The following is a 23,048-nucleotide window of genomic DNA, read 5'->3' as shown; positions in this document are numbered from 1 at the left end:
GTATAGTGGTGTTTATATTATCTTTTTAAAGGCATGATAAATGATAATGGTATAGGCCTCATTTCTAATTTTGTTTCCTTAAGCACATTCTCTTGTGCATACTCCTGATAGGAATTTTGAAGACTCTGATAATGAGTTAGCTTGTGCTCAGTTAGAGAGGAATCCCACAGTTGCTGTTTGCATGGGAACAGGCCTGTGGCATAACTCTGCACTCTCTTTTCCACATTCATTAGGAGAGCTTTTAAAGCAAGCAGAAGGAGTAAGGGATTTGCATGACAGAAACTTGAAGACCAAGAAAATATCCTTCATTTCCATTTCTGAAGTCCCCTGACTTTCAGGGATCCTAACTGGAGCTTTTGCAGCTCTGTTGGTTCAATTGAAACACTGAAGATAGGATATTTGAAATTTTATTCTTGTTTGTCTTTAAAAATAAGAAAAAAGAATACAAGAAGATAAAGATATTTTAATAAGATTTTCTTGTTTAGGTAGAAGAACATACATGCAACCCCCTTGTAATACATGTGTGCTGCCACATTGAGCTACTGAGCCAGAATCTCTGTTAAAAAGGGTGATTTACAATGAGGACTTTTGGTTCCTGAACTGATCAATATATTCCTGATTAGAAGTGCATGAAAGGGCAGTTACATCAGTCTTCAGATTCATGCCTGCAAATGTGAGAACACTTTCTTACCACACACATGCTACACCAAATGTGAATTTTTTTTTTCTTAATTTCATTTTTGCTGCTGGTGGTTTTTCCTTTCTTCCATCTTTCCTAGTTGTGCCTCTGTGATGTATTGCATCAGATTCCAAGAAAAAAATCTTTTCATTATGAAAGGAACAGGGTGCTTAGAACTTCACAGACTAGAAGAAGCATAGGCTGGAGGAGGACTTGCTCCTGCCTGTTTCCCTGCAGCACCTTGCTTTCATGACCTGAATAGCATTACTGATAGTCTTCTCAAAGATCTGAAAGAAGGAAGAAAATAACACTATGTCTTTTCTGTTTTTCAAATTGTGGCTTTGAAGGCAACTTTTAGTGCTTAGATAACTGTTGCTTTCTATTCTTAACCATTGTGGTGTCTAGCAGAGTTAAGGTATGTCAAATTCCATGCAGAGATGGTCTTGAGCTCCTACGCAATTTTTTAATACTCGTCAGCACTGCTTTTTCTCCATTTTTTTTGCCTCAAGTGACATTTCCTTAGTATCTCCCACCCTTACTTCACAAGAATACATACTCATAGCACAAGCAGACACAAAATACATCTAGCAATTTTGAAAATTTCTGTACAACACACTAAAAATTACACCACAAAGACAACAATAATAAGCAGGTCCCCTTCTTCTTCATTTAGATGGAGAAAGCACCATATTGTGGCGTAATTCATATTTTAAGGCTCACTGCACATTTGAGCTAATTTATATGTGTTCTTACAGCCTTGTGTCATTAATGAGTGGCTTTGGCCACTTAAAGAATTATTGTCAAAGGTACTGGCAAAAAAGCAGGTTTTAATACGAATTTGTGGAATTTACAGACTTTAGTGGTGACGTTCACTTTATTACTCAACATATGGACGAAGCATACAAATGAAAATCAGACAAGAGTCAATTTAGAATTATTTAAGTGGTAAAAAATAGCAAAGTTGCAAATACAAAAGATAAGGGTGCAAATGGATTTAGCAGCATTTAATATTTCACTAATTTAATAATTTTAAAGTGAATACATAGGATTTACTACAGTTATAACAATGATTTATTATAGATTTGTGATAACAGGCCATCAGGGATGACTGATTACCCTTTGTCCCCACCTTGGTTGGGCAGCTGATGCTCCTGTAACACTCAGTGTTGTTCCCACCTGGGTCATGCAAGAGCCTCTGGTACAGTCAGAGATGCTTCACCCCTCAAATGGTCTGGTCAAGGCTTGTCAGGAGCTCCTGAGATCCTAGACCAGGCCTGGCAGTGGTATGGTGGAAGGATGCACCACCACACCTTGTGTCTTAAAGATGTAAAATTTCTCCTTTTTACATTTCTATTTTTCTGTCTTTACCTTCCTGTAAATACCATTGCTGAGTAATTTCTACCAGATCTCACTGATGCATGAGATCTCAAGGATGTTCAGTTTTGACAAACTAAATGAAACTGTTGGCCAAAGACAATGAAGAGAGCACTTTATGTGCCCCCAAAGGGGGAAAGAGAGAAATGCCAGCATATGCTTTACTTGACATCAGTGAATTGACATTGAAACCATCGCCATCACTTGGCTTCAGGATCAAAGCCTGATTTGCTTTCTGAGAAAAACCCTGGGTGAAAGATACGAAAAAAATCTACTTGTACAAAGATGCTGTAGAGTTGGGGCAAAGCATTTTCAACAATCAGTTCTCAAAGCCTGAAAGGAGCTTGTTTAATCAGGTTTCTTCTACTTGATGTAACTGTTGTTAACATTAGAGGCCTCTTTAAAAAAAAAATGCATGCAGACACTGAGAAATGCAATTTTACAACTGTAAGAAGCAACTTAAAAGTCAGAGTACATCTTTTATTGGTGCTGCCAATCACATGAAGAAAGAAATTAATTTCTTTTGTGCCATATCTAAATACCTTAGAAGAGTATGTTTTAAAAGACTTGGCTCATTTTTCATTCTACCCAGGAGATGAAATTTAAGATGTTAATAGTTTGGAAAATATCACTTCGAGAACATATGACTTTAATCACTTCTGGTCTTGGTTTGTGCTTAGGGAATTTTAACTGAAAAGCTTTATTGTTCTCTGGCAGATTTTTATACTTATTTCTGGTTTTTTTTTTCATATCAGTCATGTGGCTTTGATTTGCATTTCAGACCTTGGTTTTCTGATTTACTGTTGTCCGATCACATTTTGTACTTACTTGTCAATGCTATTCATCTTGATCATTCATATTCACAAAAACTATACCTTCTGGAAAACTTTAAAATAAACCCAACTTTTGCTTCTCTAACTGAAGTGTGTGAGCTATAGGAGAGCTTGTGCTGTGTCACAAAATGGTAGTCCCAGTGCTTTGAGTTGGAAGGCAGCTCAGATACAGCTGAAAGCCCTGTTGTCCTATGGCTCTATGGTTGTATGACAAATGCCTTTAGACTCAGCAGTCCAGTGATGGAAAGCCAGAGTTAAAGTCAGAGTTGGTATAAATCTGCAGCATATTTTTTCTTTCAGAGCTGTAAAATTGTTAGGTCATTACACTAACATGCTTTGGACTGTACAGGACCTCTGAGGTGAGCAAAACCAACCACCTGCCACCACAGATAATGCACAATGCAGTGACTTTCATAATCTTACAGAGGACAGTATTATAAATAATTAGGGACTTGCTTTGGCTTTTTTAAAATCTTCAGTGACAGCTACTGGAAAGCTGTTCTACATCCCAAATGTCCATAACTCGAAGAATTAGAAACCTTATAATTTCAGTAAATTGCTTCTAAAAACATTTTATATATCTTTTGGATATGCAAATTATTATGTTTTTAATACTTCTTCTGTCTTGTTAATATTTTTTCTGATATATATTTTTACAGAGCAGCCATGGCCTACCTTTTTTTTTTTTTTTTGATAGACTAAATGCAAAAATATTTTAAAAATCTAATCATTGTTAATAGCTCAAGTCTGATATCTCCCCTTCAGTCCCAGCAATTACATGTTACAGTCCTTTCTTTTAACTCTTCCTTGTCTGCATTTTAATTAATGACATATGTTCTTTCACGAGATAAATATGTTGAAAACCAGAGATGCAAGAATTTCCAGGATGGAAGCCAATTTGTTTTAGGTAAACTATGTTATGTTTTATCCTCATTTCCCCTTTACATCTCAGTTTGCAATATTTCCTTCAAAATTTATTCCAAAAATATGCATACTCTAGACACCAGGTTCCCAGGTGTAATAACCCCTCAATCTCTTCATCCCTTTTTTATTGCTTTAAATACTTTATCTTTTTATATTCACTAATATCAAACCTGAGTTAGTAGAGATTTTTGTTACCAGAATTAACATTTGTTTTGCTGCACCTTTCAGGTTTCTCTAGAGTTCCTGGAGTTTTCCTTTCCGTTCTAGCATGGTCAATTCAACACCTCTGTTTTCATTTCACATTTTGCCTTTATGTCTTTGAAGCTTTTATAATGAAAACTGAGAGTATTAATTTGACTTTAGAGACTTGCTTAGATTATCCCTGCTGGCTCTATGCTTAGGAACGCCACATTTTAACATCTATTTTTCTTTTTTTAACTGTTACTTTTATTTCTTTGTAAGGTCTCAGCTCTCAGCTTGACTTCTGGCAATTCTTGCTTAAGCCCTACATTACTTGATAGCTAAGATATAGCTTGCTAATTGTCCTTTTCCTGTTCATAAACCTAAAGCTTATTCTTCATATCTTTATTAGAGTGATTGGCTGAATGTTCTTTCCTCATCCCTTTTTTTTCTCCTTCCTTGACATACAGATTCTCGTTAGTCTTAAATCTTGGAGATTTGGAGATTTCAGAATTCATGGAGATTTCAGTTTTCCTCCCTGTGTACCAGTTTGTCTGAGGCCTCTTGTCCTATTATTCAGCTCCACTGAAAAGAGCCTGGCTCCATCCTTTTAACACTCTCCCTTCAGGTACTTATATACATTGCTTACTTTATAAAATTTAATTCTTTCAGAGTACCAAATGTATCTTCCTTTACAATTCAAATTGAGCCAAGTAATAATGCGCCTATCAAAACTTAAAATACCTATTGTAATTTTTTGAGTCTCCTTGGTATCTATGAATTTAAAGGAAAATGATCTTTTATTTTTTGTAGTGAAAATTTAGGAAAAATCTGACCATTTTTTATTTCAGACAATGGCTGATGTCATAAACATTAGATAAAATTCTGTTAGCTGCATGCTGTTCAAGCTTCAACTCAATCCAAGGCAGGACAGCAATGGCAAAGCATGCTACAGCATTCCTGCTTCTGAGGCAATCAGTGAGCCACTAATACAGTTCTCCAGTTTCATTACTACTATTCTTCAGTATAAAGCAAAGAGGAAGATAATCAAATGACATCAACCAAATGTCTAATACATATTCATTCAAACTCCTCTCCAGAAGACGTACAAACTACATTTATGCATGTTATGGAACAAAGTAGCTTTATCCTCATTAACAACAATCTCTTCTACCATTTAATCTGCCAAGTGTGCAATAACAATCATTTTAAACTTGTACTTCCTTGTATCTATTTATCTACTCTCCACTTGTAAAAATTCTCCTTTTGCTTTTTTTATAATTTTATTCATAGTCCTGTTTTCTGGGGGAAAAAAATGGCACGTCATCTTCTATCTTTGTCCACTTCTTCAGATGCCTTGCAAAGAAAGGATTTTTAAAATAATTACTTCCTCTTTAATTAAAAGTCAACACCTATTGAAGTCAGCTTGTTCTGCAAACCTTCTGTTCTTTTGTATTACAACAGTGCCAATTGCTTCCCTGTTCTATTTTGTTTATTTCAAATCCAGCTAAAAAGTTAGTTATACTTCCCCAGCTGGCAGTCTTCCAGAATAATAGCAGTGCTCTGAAATTGATTGAATAGCTCTGTCATTCCAAAGTGCAAATTAAATCAGAAACGCACCTTTCTAACTGTTGCTCCCTTAATTTCCTTAATCTGCAACCAGTGCACAGAAAACAGTTCCCAGTCCAATTACCTGAAACATGAAGATCTTTAAAAAATGCACAAGGAACTCAGGGGACATGCAACTTGTGGCACTGCAGAGTGGCTCAAGCCAAAACAAACATCCCTGCAAGACATTTAATGCATGAAACTAACCAAGTAGAATTAAACTTAAAAACCTTACAGTCTGTTCTCAATGTTTTGAATAGGAAATTAACAAGTTGTCTAAAAATGCGTAATGGAGCTCAATTACATGAGTATAAGAAGAGCAAGAAACATTACATAAACCTCATGGCACTAATTACAGGGCGAAGGCATCATTAACATTATTTAGCTACTGTAAGCTGTTAATCAGCAGCTCATAACTTTGCAGTTACCCTGCTTTGCCACATTCTGGATGCTGAACATTGGCCAAGGCCCACCATGTGCTGATAGATCCTTCCTGCAGGATAAAAGAGTGGGTGACACATCCCCAGATGCTCAGGCTGCTGCCCTTTGTAGTGACAGCACCAGAGTTCACAGAGTGTCCTGATGGGGACATCTCCCCTCATCACCACAGGGTCATACACGCCCACCCAGCCCCAAAGGTCAGCAAGCTTTAGGGTGCACTTTAGATTCCTGCAAGGTTTTATGATTAAGACTCAAACAGAGCAATTCTGTTGTGTAAATCTTAGAACTCCTTTTAGCCAAAGTACCCTTCTCAGCCGTGTCAATGGGACAGAAAAGGAAAAATCCCAAATGGTGAGAAGAGTCTAAGAACCCAATGTGGTGAGTCCTTAACTTCCACATCATCATACCACTGTTTACAACTTCTCCAAATTTCAAAATATGGTGTTAGAATAAATGCACAGTATCTCATTGGTTTAAAGGGTGAATATACACCTATCATCATTTATCAGAGACTTTTTCTGTCTAAAGAACACTGTTCTTCTATTACAGTGTCTATTGACTTTTTTTCTTGCCTGTTTGAAGTCTGTGAGTCTGAGTTTGTTAAGGTTAGAACTTCTGGGGTGTTTCTTTTACTTTTTTCCTGCACTTCCTATATAGGTCTCAATGTCTTCTGATTGGACAGACTCTAGTCCCATAGTGGCTGATAAATTAGAGTAGGAGATTTATTTCTGTCACCTTCCAAGGAAAGTTCAATAGCCTTTCCCCACACCTCCTCTTTTGAATCATACGAACTTTGTGATATAAAAGATATATTGTATTTATAGCATTTTATTTCATGCCTCTGACTTGTTTCAAATTCAGTTTTGCTTTTTTTTTTTTTGTATTTCTCCTTTCATAGATGAGAAAATACATAAGTGGATACATTTACAGTACTTCACAATACTGAGGTCAAAAGTCTTGAAACTCCACTCTGCCTTAGGAAGGGAAATTTTTTCTGGGGCTATATTGAAAGCTTCAGTTTACCATGTATGTTTTCATGTTATTGTTCATAATCGGTAAATATACAGATGCCTCTGAGTAATGAAGGTAAGAAAATGGAAAACAATCATGAAGATAACAAGAAGAGTCTCATTGCCTCCCACGAGACTTAACTTTCACCTGTTATGAAGAATACTCTGCTTTTCAGCAGTTTCAGCAAAATAACCTAGATGGGGCTGGAGGGGAAATGTCATTTTCTTGAATCAGTCTGTGAGGCAGTACTTTGAACTGCTGTAGTTGAATACAGCTGTACTGGTGCAATGCACCATGTCTTTGTTTTATATGTTTGCCTACTATTCAGTTCATGTCATTATTCAACCATCTCCATGTGCTTCTGTTTAGGAATAATCCATGCAGGAAAAGACTGAAATAATTTTACCTATAATTCAACAGGAGAGCTGGGCTATTGGATATTTTAGGTTGAGTATTAGGAAAAGGTTCTTCACCCTGAGGGTGGTTGGGCACTGGAACACGCTCTGCAGGGCAGTGGTCACAGCACCAAGCCTGGTAAGAGTTCATGAAGCATTTGGACAATGCTCTCAGGCTCATTGTGGGATTCTTGGGACTGTTCTGTGCAGGGCCAGGAGTTGGATTTCAATGATCCTTGTGAGTGCCTTCCAACTGGGGATAGTCTTTCATTCTATGACAGAAAAGAGCATCAAAATGAGAAATTTCATCCCCATGTAATCAGAAATTATCAGCTGTTTGCCTCTTAACTTCTTTCCCTCTTTAGTAGGAATTAGGTAGCAGCACAGCGAGCTGCTTTTAAAGCCTGTGTGCTTTGCCCCATGCAAGGTCATGCACTGACATTTCTGGCATTTTCTAAAGGGGAAAAAAATGACATAGAATCATTGTGGGCAGGAGTTATTTTTCTTTTTTTTCTTTTTGTGGTGAAGAACTACACAGTAAAACCACGTTTCTCAATTATTTTGAGAGGAAGGTGTATTTGGGAACATCCACTGATGCTGATCTGTGTACCAGCTCCCAATGGCCTTAGTGTGAATTGTACATGCCGATCAGTGACAGCACACCTTTCAGAACTGCCTTTCAGAATTAAAGGGGAACAAACTATAAGGAGGCAAAGTGTTTCACTTCATGTATAGCCCTTATGACTACTTTGGAAAGTTCAAACAGTTCTGGAAATGTTGGAAACACAATCTCATTACTCTGAAATTCCTCACAGCTTAGGAAACTCCACGATTCTCCTGTCCTAAACCTGACATTTCATTAAATGAAGATAAACTACATACGCATTAGCAGCTTGTATGAGCATTACTTTACCAGCCTGTTTCAATTAAAATAAAGATCAGACACAAGACATTTAAGAGAGTGTTTTTGGTGACACACTAAAATTCTCAGTTTAGAGACAAAAATACAGCACCCAGTGTATATGTACAGAAAAATAAAGGATCATCTCTATGCATGAAAAACAAGGAGAGTTTGGTAAAGGGGAGACGTAGTCCACTCCAACGAATTAGACTATTGTTGTGCTTTGGCACTGGCCTGATGCCAGGCACCCATGAGAGTCGCTCGCTCACCCTCCCCTGCCACAGCTGGACAGAGGAGAGGGGGAAAAAAATTAATGAAGGCTTCATTAGTTGAGATAAGGACTGGGAGATAACATTTCAAGGACAAAACAGGCTTAACTTAAACTTACAAAGTGAATTTATTGCTAACAGAATCAGAGGATAATGAGAAGTAAAATAAACCCTTAACACACCTTTTCCCCCCAGCCCTCCCTCCTTCCCACCGACAGTGCAGGGAGACAGGGCACGGGGGTTTGGTCAGTCCATCACCGAGATTCTCTTCCACTGCTCCAGGACAGGAGTCTTCCCCAGTGAGGCCGTGGGGTCCCTCCCATGGGACACAGTTCTCCATGAACTTCCCTGGCGCGGGTCCACTCAGGAGCAGCGGCCCCACCGCCCCTGCTGCAGCCTGAGCCCCTCCCACGGGCACACAGCCCTTCCAAAACTGCTGCGCCGGGGCTCTCTCTTTCCATGGGGTGCAGTGCTCCAAGGACAGGCTGCTCCAGCCTGGGAGCCGGGCCCTCTCTCTCCAGCGGGTCTCCCACTGGATCACAGCCTCCTCCAGGCATCCACCCGCTCCGGCACGGGTGGGGGGGTTTGCTGCTGCGGGTGGATCTCTGCATCCCCCGTGGATCCCCAGGGGCTGCGGGTGGATCTCTGCATTCCCCGTGGATCCCCACGGGCTGCGGGTGGATCTCTGCATCCCCCGTGGATCCCCACGGGCTGTGGATGGATCTCTGCATCCCCCGTGGATCCCCAGGGGCTGCGGATGGATCTCTGCATCCCCCGTGGATCCCCACGGGCTGTGGGTGGATCTCTGCATCCCCCGTGGATCCCCAGGGGCTGCAGGGGCACAGCTGCTGCACCATGGGCTGCACCTCAGCCTGCAGAGGAACCTCAGCTCCAGTGCCTGGAGCCCCTCCTGCCCCTCCTTCTGCACTGACCTTGGTGTCGCCAGGTTGTTTTCCTCACGTGTTCTCACCCCTCCTCTTCTCTGACTAGAAGTAAAAACTGAGCAACTTTGTTTTTATTTTCTTCTTAAATATGTCATCACAGAGGCATTACCAACCCCTCTCATTGGCCCAGTTTTGGCCAGCAGCACGTCCATCTTTCAGAGCCATCAGAGATTGGCTCTGCTGGACATGGTGGTGGTTTCCAGGAGCTTCTCACAGGAGCCCCCTCTGGGGCCCCCCTGCTACCAAAAACCAGGCTTTGCAAAACCAATACAACTATAAAATTTGTTATGCAGCGTTTCATCATGCATTTTTATCCATTTTCTTTTTCAATGTAGAACAGCTAGATGATTTCACTAAGATGCATTTCTTATTTGTCCTGTGCCATAGCCACATACTGGTAGGTGAAATGTTTTGTAATTTTAAAATAATTTATAAATACACTTTTCTGCAATTTTACTTTTATGTGTTTCAAAAGGTAATTAAGAGAAAGTAAATCATTATTAATTTAGAAAATTATTAATTAGGAAAATATATTTCTGTGTAAGTATATATTACTTTCTTCATACATATGCAGAGGCTGTAATTTATATTTTGAAAGAAAGCATTTATGTGTGCATCCACAAGTGACAGCGTACCCAAATCTACAAGATCTTTCTAGATTTTAACTCATCTACTTAGTCTTTTAATTTGTCTTTCGAAAGAACAACAAAAGATTTTAATGGTTCTCTTTGCTAAGTTCACAGAACAGTAACTACATTTAGGTTTTGGATGTGAATCTGGAAAATGAAATAGAAATTAAATGCATTGTGGAGTATGTGTTTACAACCTGTATTTTATGTTGCACTACCAGCTCTCTGTTTTAGTTTCGTGACTATTTATGTAATGAAATTCTGACATTCCTTTCCCCAAACAGGGTGTTTTCTATACTTGGATAGGTTTAAGATTGTGGTGTCTCTCTTTTTGATTAGAAGTTAATATCTTATTTGTGAAATGCATCCTTGAACACTGAATTTCTTTGCTCTGTAAAGTTTAATTTTACATCCAGACTTCTTCAGGAGTGCTGCAGTCTCAGCTGTACTCAGTATACACCTAACTAAGGCTGCAGATAGTCTGTCTTCAGAGTAAACTTCAGAGTTTCTTATTCCCTTATTTTCATGATGAAACTTTCATTGTAAAATGAAACATATTATTTTCAGGCATGCTTGAAAAGCAGTAGGAGTTGAGAGCTGAATAGTCAAGCCCTGTCGGTGGTAGAGCTGTCCCATGTTCCCAAATCGAGTGGTTCAAGACTGAGGAGACAGTGATTACGGCGCCGAACACGGGGCTAGATGCTGCTCCGACTGCTGTCCATTGTCCTGAAGCTGGGCGTTGTGCTCATTTGTGACTCTGGTCATTTGCCAACCTCTTGAAGGGGTTTGAAAGAAAGGTGAGCACAAAAACATTTAAGAGGGGAATATAAGACCTGACTCTTCAACGTGAGAGTTGAGAACCAAGAGATACTCAGGACAGAAGTCATCATACTCTGTGGATGGGAGAGAACTGAAAATCCATACGTTCTTGATTTAAAATAAAATCCAGTGTAGACATGACTAAAGCAATAGTTATAGCAAGTTGGTTTCCATATGTGAGAAAAAGTATTATTGCATCATTCTGTAGCAGGTATAGAATATAAATTATATAGTTTAATAGTGATTTATTTTCTAATATTTGCTACATATTATAATAATATAATAACATTTTTATATATTTCATATAATATTTTATTATTATATAATTATATATTATTATACATACATGAAGGGGAAAAAAAAGCCAAAGCAAAAACAGTCCTTTTTTGTATATTTGGATTGCCCCAAAATCAGCTGGAGAAGAGTTCAGCTTTTAGAAATCTCTTCAGGCAAAGAAGTATGGAAGAAGTAATGGTGCTGAATCAGTTCTATTTTTGGTTTCTGAAAGTTTTATCCCAGTCAGTCTCCACACTTAGACATGGTTTTTTAATCCTGAAACATGTTGGGAAGTAGAGTTTTTGTCAGCTTTCCTTCATCTTGAGAATGAATATTTCCCTTTTGTGGGACATCAAATCTTGTGAAAATCCTAAAAATTAGGGGGCAAAAATCTCTCCTCCCAAGCGTCTATGACAAAAGAAAGTTAGTGCACAACTATCTATGGACTCTGTGAGGAGAAAAGGTGTCTTCTAAACCTTCTTCATTATTTTCACCTTCTGCTGTCCATTGTTGCCTCCCTACACCTCTCAAAGAGCCTCTGGGAATGTATTGTACAAAATATGTTTCAAACATCATAGATCAGGTTATATGTTTTAGATATGATACATGTAAAGTACAGCTCTCAAAAATAAGAAAAAATATCTCAGCGTTGTGGACTTTCCAAATGGTGATTCTCTTACCAGTGCTACTTGACCCTGACAATTTTACTCAGGCTCACAGCAGCTTGAACAGCTCACAGCTAATTTCCTACATGGAAAACCCCTACAAGTTCGGCAAGACTTAACAGATCACAGAATCATAGTATCACAAAGATTGAATAAGACCTCCACGATCATCAAGTCCAACCTTCAACCAAATACAATAGATTGCAGGGGACACAGCAGAAAGGAGCTAAACCTTTCCTCTTTCCCCTGCAGGTGGTTAAACCAAGGAGATCACTGGGGACCTACCTTCCAGGGAAACAGGGCATTTCCTCCTGCTCTTCTTGCCTCTCAGGAGGATGACTCCTGTAGTGAGGGGCACTGCAGTGGTGCGCAGGTTGCAGGTCCCCAGGGGTTACCAGTCCTCGCTTCAATAGAGCCTCTCCACTTTGTCTCCCTAACCTGAAGCTCCCTGGCAGTCCCTTCTCTCTTCAGCAGGATGACCCTGTGTGTAGTATCTTATTATGGGGATGCACAGGAACATAACAGCCAAGTTAATTCTGTTTCAAAAGATATTTGAGAGGGCAGAGAGGAGTTCTGTTTCTCTGCACACCACAGAAAGTATTTACTGCTCCCTTTATTTAGGTTTCTATTTCCCTGCTTAAAAGAATTGGAAGTGAGATAAATTAAGACAGCTCATAATCACATTCTGGCCTGAAGTCAACAGGGACAGGATTGGCCTTTGAATGCCTGGTCTAAACTTCAGTGATTTTTTTTTTTCTTTTTTCTGGTGAATGTAATCTGGTTTCAACGTGCCCTTCTTCATTACACTGACAGATGGTGCTTCGGCATAGCAGATGAAGTCAGATTACCTGTGTCACCCTTCCTATTTAGTCTGGCATGAATATATTAAACACCAGCTCTTGAAAAAGCTCAGCTCCTGGGTTAAAGGGGACTTTGACATTTACTTTCCCCAGGAGCTTGGAGAGCCTGCATAATGGTGCCAGACAAATACCTGACAGATATTCACCACATCATCAGCTGAGTCATTTTGTGTTGTGACTCCTACTGGCTTCATAAGGTGAGTGAGGCTGATATTTGTATTACTTGAAGAGAAACTTCTAGCAAACACCTTGAACACTCCCAGAGTGGCACAATTTAGTACATTCTTCTTGTTACCAGAACACTCCATAACTGTGCTTTGAAGATCAGTGTTCCTGAGCTACCCAGGACATATAAAATGAGGTTTATATGAAGCTTGTCTGCAGATAGACACAAGTAAGAAATAATATTGTTTGTTGTAGGTCAAATTTTTTAGAGGTTGTAGAGGTTTAAACACATCCAGGATCCCAAGAGAATGTAAGAGTCTGGTATTTTATAGATCTTTGAAGGGTCTCATCTACTGCCACCTGCAGTAAAATAAAAACACATGTCCTGTTTCACTGAATCATAGAATTGCTTGGGTTGAAAGGGCCTTAAAGCTCATGTAGTCCAACCCCCCTGCTAAAGGCAGGGATAGCACCCACTAGATTAGGTTGCCCAGGACCCCACTCAGCCTGGCACTGAACACTTCCAGGGAATGTACCACTACCTTTCCTGTTGGGATTTTTTTGTTTGTTTGTTTGGGGGTTTTTTGGTTGGTTGGTCGTTTTGATTTTTTTTTTTTAAAGAAACTAACACTTAATTTTCAGTCCCTTCTTGGGAGACCAGGGTCCGTCTTGCCATGGTATTTCCATACTTCTTTTACTGTGTCACCAAACTGTGCAACCCAGTAAGACCGGATTTATACAAACAGCCCTGAGGCCCTGGTGGATTTACCCCCAAATGGAGAGGTTTGCTTCAGAGTCATTCTGGTAACCTCCTGAGGACTGAAACCCTATTATCAGTTGGACCAGATTAGGTACATTTTCAGGACACAGTTTCTGGTTTAGGCTCATCCAAAAGAGGAGATACACCTCCCCAGTGAAAACCCCCCTGAAGCAGTTGGGGATAAACCACTTTAACAGCCCTCTCCTGATCCAAAAGAGGCCCTGCAGATGCCAGCAGTGAGCAGGACCACAGCAAAGCTGCCTTTGTGGTGGTGCAGAGGCTGGGTTATACGGGGTGGGTGGTGATGCTGGTTGCTCCTTGCTGCCCCTGAGGAGCACAGGACGGTGATGTACAGAAACACAGTGAAACACAAACACTTGCTATATTTCTTCTAGTGTGTGCAAATAAATTTTACTAATGCCATTTTTTAATGAGTACTTTAGGGGCTTTCAGGGAAAAAGCAGTTAGGCCAAGCCACGATGCCTTTGCTGAGCAAGCATAGCATGACTTCACCGATGAATCCAGATCTCTTATGTTTTCTGTGGAGATTATTTTTTGCTGCATTTGTGTTCCATGCCGTGCTGTTGCATGCTGAAATAATTGTTTAGCAAAAAGTTAAAAATACACCTGCAGAGTGTAATGATATAAGTAGGATTAAACACTGTAAATCTTCATGCAGGAGCTTCTGGGGAAACCCAAAGATTACCTCTGAGACCATATATCTTTCCAGATTGCAAGCCTATCCTAGACCCGCCTAGAGAGGAACACTAAAAGCTGCTTCTACTTCCCATCTCCAGATGTATCTGAAGCCGGGGAGCAAAGTAAGAGCAATTAAAGCAAATGTTTTCTTTTGAAACATATGCTAATGCAAGATTTCTCAGGAAATTGGATGGTCTTGGCAGAGGGTCTTTATATAATATTGCTGTGGCTAAGAAGTATGAGATGCCTGAGAATGAGAGAAACTTGAAGAAAACTGATGTGTGGCCCTGAAACAAGTCTAAAGAAGGGTCTTTGAGGACGCAGTGTGGACTAGGGGACAGTGTTGGAAAAATCACCTAAACTGTCACAAGGTGCTTATTTGGAGGGACCAATCTACTTAGTTTGAAAAGGCCAATCTACTGTCGCTATAATGACAAGCTGTAATCTGAGTCAATATTATCAGTTAGCTGTCAGAATTACAAAATTCCCCTAACTCATTACAGTCATCGTGCTTTAATATAGGCATGATACTTTTCGTATTATATATTGCCTTGCTTCCTACTACAGATAAAAAACCATTTTGTTGAATGGCAGTTTGTGGAAAAAACCAAATATCTTTCCAATTTTCACGCCCAGAATCTTGTGGATGAAATTGTAACCCATACCATTTGATGTAAAATCCCTATGATATAAACAAGAATATTTTTTTTATTTTGGCTAAGGAGAAGCTGTCTTATAATTTTCATTTAGAATTTTAATCAGACTTAATTTTAAAATGTTTTTAAGGTAGCACACTAAAGAATTTAATACCTAACATACCAGCATTTATACCTGCATATATATCAGAAATCAATTTATTTAACTGCCAATTTATTAGGGAATTTGATGTTATCAATATGTGTGTGTATATATATGTGTGTGTGTGTCTAATTGCTAAAAATTACATGTATATATGTATATATAATCAGCATAATTTTATGGGTTATATTGGAGGAATGTTGAATAATTACCTTCCTTTTATGGTTCATAACGTTATATCAGGAAGAATTTCTTCACAGAAAGAGTGATCAGATATTGAAATGGGCTGCCCAGGGGGGTGGTGCAGTCACCGTCCCTGGAGGTGTTTAAGGAAAGCCTGGACATGGCACTCCATAGTCTGGTTGAAAATGTTGTGCTCAATCAAAGGTTGGACTCAAGGATTCCAGAGGTTTTTTCCAACCTAATTGATCCTGTGGTTCTCTGATTCTATTGCCAATAACTCTGCATGACAATCCTGGTTGTATTAGCAACAAATCTGTGTTAAACCAAAACTTTTTACTTTCCTGCTGCAAATACTGTACCTAAATTGTTATTCTGGTCATCTATATGATGGTCTCTCTTACACTGTGTCTGCCAGTGGTGCATTAAGTAATGTGTTTACAGGTTTGCCACACACTGCTTCTCTTTTCATCATTCTATTTCTTTTGTCCCCTCCGAGCATGCAAAGAATGTGTGGTTTTGGTAAGCAGGTACTTTTCAGTGTACTGGTTGCTCTCACTATATATGTTGAGCAATAGCACAAATCTTTACTCACCGCTTCTTTTATTTTACAGCTCCTGCAGGAATTGATGGACAGTCTCAGACTCTGTTCTCTACCTTAAGATAAACTCTGGCATATTATTTAGTAATAAAAAGTTCAGCTGTGCCTGTATAAGGTTATTAAAGGCATTATTCAACTTGGACCTTCAGGTATGTCCTAGACTCCCATATATTTAGACTGGCAAGCGTTAGTTAATGAGAAGATAATTAGGTCGGGTTTTGTATATTCCTGTTCATGCAATTTCCTAATGAATTTATGGGCAAGTTTATCACTGAAAAGTGATATTGAAATGATGAATAAAGCCAGATATGTTTGTTAAGATAGCATGGTGCTTTATAACCATACCAGCATTTGGTATTAATGTGAACCTTACAGTTTTCAGAACTGAAAAACACCCTGACTACAAGTGGCACGTATTTTCAAACAAGAAAGACTATGGCTTCTTTAAAGTTTCCCTTGAGCTGTAGCCTTTATCCTTGTATCCAACCTCAGCAACGTGGTCTTCATTTACGAACTCATCATATAAAGAAACAGGTCCTGGTAGCAATGGGATGATTTTACACAGAGGTGCATTGGCAGAGGTATATAATACCCAGCAGATGTTTACTTTAATGCTTTTTATCTGACTAAGCTCACACAATGTCACCAGCTCTTCCCCTCTCCACAGGATCTCGTTTTATACCCCGTGCAGTAAGGCTATAGCACTGGAGGTACAGCTGGCTGTCACTGCTTCTTTTGTATGTTCCTGAAAAAGCATTCTGATACATTATGCATGGCTTTTTTCCTCCATGTCAGATAACACTAGGTCATCTTGAAATTGTGTTTCTAAATGCTACAGAAATGTCCAACAGGATAAAAATATCCACTGTCCTTAATGAATAGGAAGAAATTATCTACATCATTATTTTTACTTTCCAAAGCTAAGACTGAATGCAAATTATTCTCAACCTAGAAGAATCAGATGAGCTTTAATTGGCTTTATGAATGTGTTCATCGGTGCTATTTTACCTAAAAATGGTAGCCGGATGTAGTTGTTGGCTAGAACTGGCAGAACTCGGGTTAGTAGAGTGAGTATTGCTCCACAGCTGAGGAACTGTGGGTACAACTTTCTCTCTGTGAATTTGCAGTGCTCATGGGTCTCTTTGCCAGTCCAGAAGAGAGGGGTGTGTGATTTAGTCTTTTCCTTTTGAAATGGGCAGAAGGCTTTGGTACCTTATCTCCAGGAGGGCAGATGAACTATTTATGAGTGGCTCTGGGTAGGTGTGTGTCTGCTGTTTGGTACAGACCATGCCATGGATGTGTAGAGGTGCATTTCAACCTTTTCTAGCTCATTTTTACTCTCTTCCATATTGTTTTCTCTTTATTTTTTTCGTATGATATCGAAACCCAAGAAGAGTCATGTGGGTAATGAGGAGGAGAAGCTGTTGGTAGGATTGTTGGCTGGGTTGTTCAAAGGTGAACATCAATCTAATGGCTCATTTTAGAAATGCTAAAATGCTTTATTTCAGCCTTTTGTAAAAACATATTTTAACATATCCTGTTTACCTTTTAATAGTTAACCACAATGTTATAAAATGCCCCCAAAATTATTTCCTTTAGTTTATAGATCACTGAACTGTTTCAATGAGCATATAATTTTTTGAAGACCTTAAATATTCTTCTTAATTTGAAAAAAAGAGAAAGTGTGTTACCATTGGGTTTGAATTATCTTTTAAACTATTTACAAGGTAAATAAGGTTTCACTTCCTTATTTGCTTAAGTTATTTTTTAATAACTCAAGTTAGATGACTGACTTTTAACATGTTTGACTTAAAACTGAAGCTACTCACCTGACCTTCTAGGCAGGAATCACAACTTAATTATTCTTTCAATTTTTAAAATTTATTTTCTGTGGTTACACTGCAGCTTTTTGCAGATGTTATAGCCTTGAATTAGAATAACTAAAGGTGCCTCCTTTGATCTGCCAGTCCAGGTGAGAATAAGAATGCATTGGTTTCCTAAATGTGTTTTCATCTCACTCATTCATGTGTAGTTTAGAATCCATCATAAAGCTATGCTCATTTAAATTCTTTAAAATCCAAGAAATGTATTTCCTCCTCTATCAGGTTATGAAGAGAGGTATAATCTATAAATCAATTTTGGGGTTTTTTTTATTTGAGGGTTTTCTGGTCTCTCCCTCAGAGGATTAAAAATCATGTCTCAAGGCAGGCCATTAAGTATCATCTATCTATCTGAGAGACTTGTAGGTGCAAGAAAAATGTGGTTAGACTTGATCAAGGAAAGAACTACAGAAAAAGAAACTCAAATTCTCTCTTCTGTCTGTTCTGCTGGTAGTCACTGCTGTAGTTTTCATTTAAACTTAAATGCACTGCATTTCACCATATGAATCATAACATTTTGTGTATCTGTATGATAAATTGGGAAGCAGAAAAGAGCATTGAAAATTGTTCCTTTTTTGACTGACTTAAAATAGAAGAGGGGAAGTAAAACTTCTCTAGGTTAGCTGTGGTTTTTTTGGCAAGGCAGACATAATAATAAAATTGAGGCTGACGAAACCAGGAATTTTAGTTAGTTGGACGCTACTAGGACCTAAGCAAACACTTTCTAACTTTGCTGGGGTGAACAGGAAATGATAAATACATAGGAAGATAAATACTTAGAAAGAAAAAAAAATAGGATTTGCAAGTTTTTAATAAAGTCTCAGTGATCTATAAGAATTATTAAATATTTATGTCCACTCTTCTTTATACAAGTGAGAATAAAAGACAAGAACGGAACTTCAATCTTCTACTTCACAAGCTTTGGAAGTGGTAATGATGCAAAACAAAAGACTGTGTCCAGAATCTGTGCAGTCAAAGTGACAACTCAGAGTCACAGCTGGGTCAGAAATGAAAAAATGTTAAAATTACTTTTATTATATTTTCTAAAGGCAGACACAGTGTATGAAACAAGTAATATACATAGTGAATTGTTATTTTACAAATGTCTGCTTTATTAAGGTGCATCTGCAATTAATAAATCCCCATATTCACATGAATTCTCACAGAATTTCTAAATATCAGTAGTATTATCAAGCATTGTATTTGCGTATCAAAAATTATTTTGAGCTCAATATTCACTCCCATCCTGCTACCTATATAGCTGATAGCTTCTGACATTCTAGTCTCTGCAGAAAAACAAATACAGGAGTTTCCATATACAACATTCTCAGTACTGTCCTAATTGTCTTTTAGTCCTATCAACATAAAAGATATGATTTCATTATGAGTTCACTGTGCAGCTTTTTAGAGTCTTGGGGAATGAGCTGAAAAAGGAGTGTCTGGGTGTGAAGTGAGGCTTAGTGGTCTGTTTGACATGATAATTTGGAGAAGCTGTCAGAGGGAGAGCAGTGCTGAGTTATTGGTGCAACCGACCTGCTCTGTGTTTCTTCCCGAGGATGGCAGAGTGCAGGTTCAGCAGTACGTGGTGAAAGTAAAGGAAATGTTCTGACACTCCCTGTTTTCTGCTCAAGCAGCAGGAACTTCAGATCACAGCTTTCTCCCAGAAGCAGCACGGACTGCACTGCAGCTGCACCGTGTGGTCTGCAGTGGCCACCCAAGGCTCAGGATGCCCCAGAGGCTGTGCCAGTTTGAGCTTTGCTCTAATCCATGGTGTCACCTGGCAAGCCTGTTTGATACAGGGCTCCTTGCAGAGCAGTCTCGACTCTGACACCTGCAACACCTCCCCAGGCTTTGGGTGTTTGGGCATTCTCAGGATGTACGAAGATGAGAGAATCTGTCAAGGGGACAAGGGGATGTGGGGCCAGATATGCTTTGAGCACAGGCCATGTGACTCCTTCCAGCCCTGTGTTAGCTTTCAGAAGCTCTAAACCTGTGCTGGCTGGATCACCAAGCAGCTTCCAAGGGACATTCAAGTGATGTGCTGTCAACTGGTTGGGGACCACTGCTGCAGAAAAGGAAAAATTACAAGCATGCTTTCTTGCCTTATGTTAATTGAAAATTTGACATCTAATTTACTTTCAAGGAGACTCTTTTCTTAACAAATGAAATGTGGATTTCTGTTTAGCAGGGAGAGAGAAAAAGAATTTGAATTTGCGTATTAGATGCCTTTCTCTCAGTCTAGCGCTGGGTTATCCCTCCTGGCTTCTTTCAGAAATATAATCAGCAAGATCAGGCTTTGGGTGGAAAAGAAATACAGGTCTTCCTGGAAGGCATACTAAGAAGTGCTTACGTAGCCATGTGTTATATGGAATTGACTTTTTTTCCTTTTTTCCACAGATGTACAGCAGAATATGGAAAACAAACCAAAAAATTAAATTGCATTGCTTCTGTGAACAGCTGCCTGTTAATGTGTCTGTTTGTTGGCTCAGTTCATTAAAACACAAGATTAATAAAATCTAGATTAGAATCAGATTAGGCATGACACCTCTTAAAGTTAAGAAAAAGTTTCATTTCCGTTCTGGCTATATGATTCACAATCAGTGGTAGTTATCTGCTAATACATATTTTGTCATGACATATGTCAGACTGGGTGGTTTTAATTATGTTTATTTTGATATGATTATCTTTGGAATAGATTAGGTTGTAAACTTATTACATTGACTAATAAATTGTATGAATATATTCATTTAATACTGCTCCAATTTTTCTCGGATGATCTTTTTTAATAATAGAGGAAAATTATTATGGTGAAGAATTGTAATGTTGGCATCAGTCCTTGATGATCACAAGATGCATTCAAACTGTTGATAGGCCAGCTTGGAGGCTGATGGTTCTGATGTGAAGGGAGAAGAGATTTCCAGTCCAGGGTCATCATAACTATGTAGTATTTCTGAGAACAAGGTTTCTAATTTTGACTAATGTTATCCAGCTTGTTTTGCTAGTGGGACTTGTAGACTCCCTCTGCCTTATCTATCTATTATCTCTTGCAGTCTCTTGGGGAAGGAGTCTCTCTTTTTTTAGTGCAATGAGGTCCTGATCTAGGGAAAGCTCTGCTAGGTGCTCAGTAACACAGATGAGTAAAATCACTGTTAGCACCTGTTCACCCCTGAGAGAGTAGATTTGTGCATCTAACTGCTTGCTTTCTTCTTCTTGGGCAGAAAAAAGGATCAGTGTGTTCACATGGTACCTGCTGTGGATGGCCACTTATTCTTCACAAAGATTTCAGTTTCCCTTTGCCCTCACACAGAGAAGCAGCAGTGGGCAGAGTAGGGTTTTTCAGCTTACAAATGGTGTATTATGGACAGGAAGGGGTTGTGTGAGGAATCATGAATGAGAAGAAATTTGTCCAATAAGTAGTTACTCTAGGAGTATCTAATCATTCCTTTCTGCTTCCTCCTGGCACTACAGTCTGCCTTTCCTCCCTGCTTCTGAATAGCAGTTTCCAGTCTCACCTTCAGTCTTGTCCTTGTGCTTAGCCTTGGATGTCCCTCCAAACAAGCTGGTTGCTCTTGCAGACAGGCCCAGAAGCAGTGAGTGCTTCCTGTCAGTCACATTTATGAGTCTGTCAGAGCTTTGCTGTTAGAGAAACCCTTTCCTCAGCTTGGCTTCCATTTTATATGAATTTAAATGAAGGCAGACAAGTTGTTAGGATGCTAACTCTTCTCTTACACTGTGCTATAGGAGTATCATGTAATTTAAGGCAATAATCAGATTTTCCTTTATTAGATGTGACTGACCAGGCCCATTAATACTTAATGGAAATAAGATTGTTGTATAGTTTATCCAGATGTGAAATGGCTCTTCAGAGCATTATAAATTGTTTTAAATCCTGGATTCTTCCAAGTTCAGCAGTATTTCTGCACTTCACCATAATGATTGAAATCGACAGAGGCACTCACCCTAATTACTACCTAATCAAATCTGAAAATACTTTTTCAAGGATGTAAGATCATCTCTGAAACTTGCTTCCTTCCCTTTGGACTATCACTGTCAAAAATTGTTGGCCTTCTGGTTGCTCAGCAAATTTCATTTGTTGTCCCAAGCTGCTTTAGTGGGAATTGAAGTGATGAATTGATTTGTGTGGAAGTGTTATGATTAGTGTACTAGGAAGATTTAACATCTCAGATATATATATCCATATCTATCTATCTATCTATCTATCTATCTAATGCATGTGTGTGTGTGTATTTTGTCTTCTGCTCTGTAGATTTTATAAAAATGTATCCCTTGATTTTACATCTTGGGAGTCTTCAGTTAGATGTATCTTTAACTCACTTTTAATTAAGAAAAATAAATCTCTGGATAAACTGTACTTTTGAAGCTGAAGTCATACGGCTACTTTAAAAACATTCTTTTACATAGAAGAAAAGCTGGAGAGGTTTATTAGAACTTGAAGTGAATTAAGCAAAGACAAAAAATGTTGGACTTGCACTCCTGTTTTGATTGCTTTCTCTCACCAGCATGTCTGCTCTTTCTCAGCATTGCAGTAATGACTTGCAGCTAATTCCATCACAGTCATCACATAGTTTATTGACTGTTCTGTGCTTCAATCTCTCTCTTCAACACCTGTGTTATGGGGCTGAAAGACTTGTCACATGAGTGAGGCCAAGATATACAGCACTGTTGGCATGGCAGTCTGGACAATCTTCCTGTTTTACAAGAGGAAAGTTAGGAGCAAAGTGACCATGTCCATCCACGGCAGCCAGCACAGCTGAGCAGTTATAGTTGCTGCAACCCTGTGTCCCTAACTGGACCATGATGACTGAGCAAACAGCTTAATTCTGTCTGAGGTAGCTGAGCCTGGTGGACTGTGGGACCCAGGAGATCTCCCCTTCCTGAAGCAAAGCTGAGGTTGCTCATTTCATCCCAGATCCCAGCTCCAGCCACTCTTGAACCTGACCCCCACCTTCAGGGAAAGAAAAAGCACTTTCATAGCCCTTCTGTTTCCTCCTTGCCTCCTGCTCTGACCTGTAGCTCTCCAGCTGCTCACATCCACGCACACACTGTGGATGGCTGCAGCAGCCAGCCCTCACCTGTGCCCCCACCCCAAGGTTCTCATGTCCTGCCCCACATCAAGGTCCCTGGCAGTCTGCACCT

The sequence above is a fragment of the Corvus cornix genome, chromosome 1, assembly GCF_000738735.6.
Source record: "Corvus cornix cornix isolate S_Up_H32 chromosome 1, ASM73873v5, whole genome shotgun sequence".
NCBI lineage: Eukaryota > Metazoa > Chordata > Aves > Passeriformes > Corvidae > Corvus > Corvus cornix.
Note: the sequence above shows the minus strand (reverse complement) of the source record.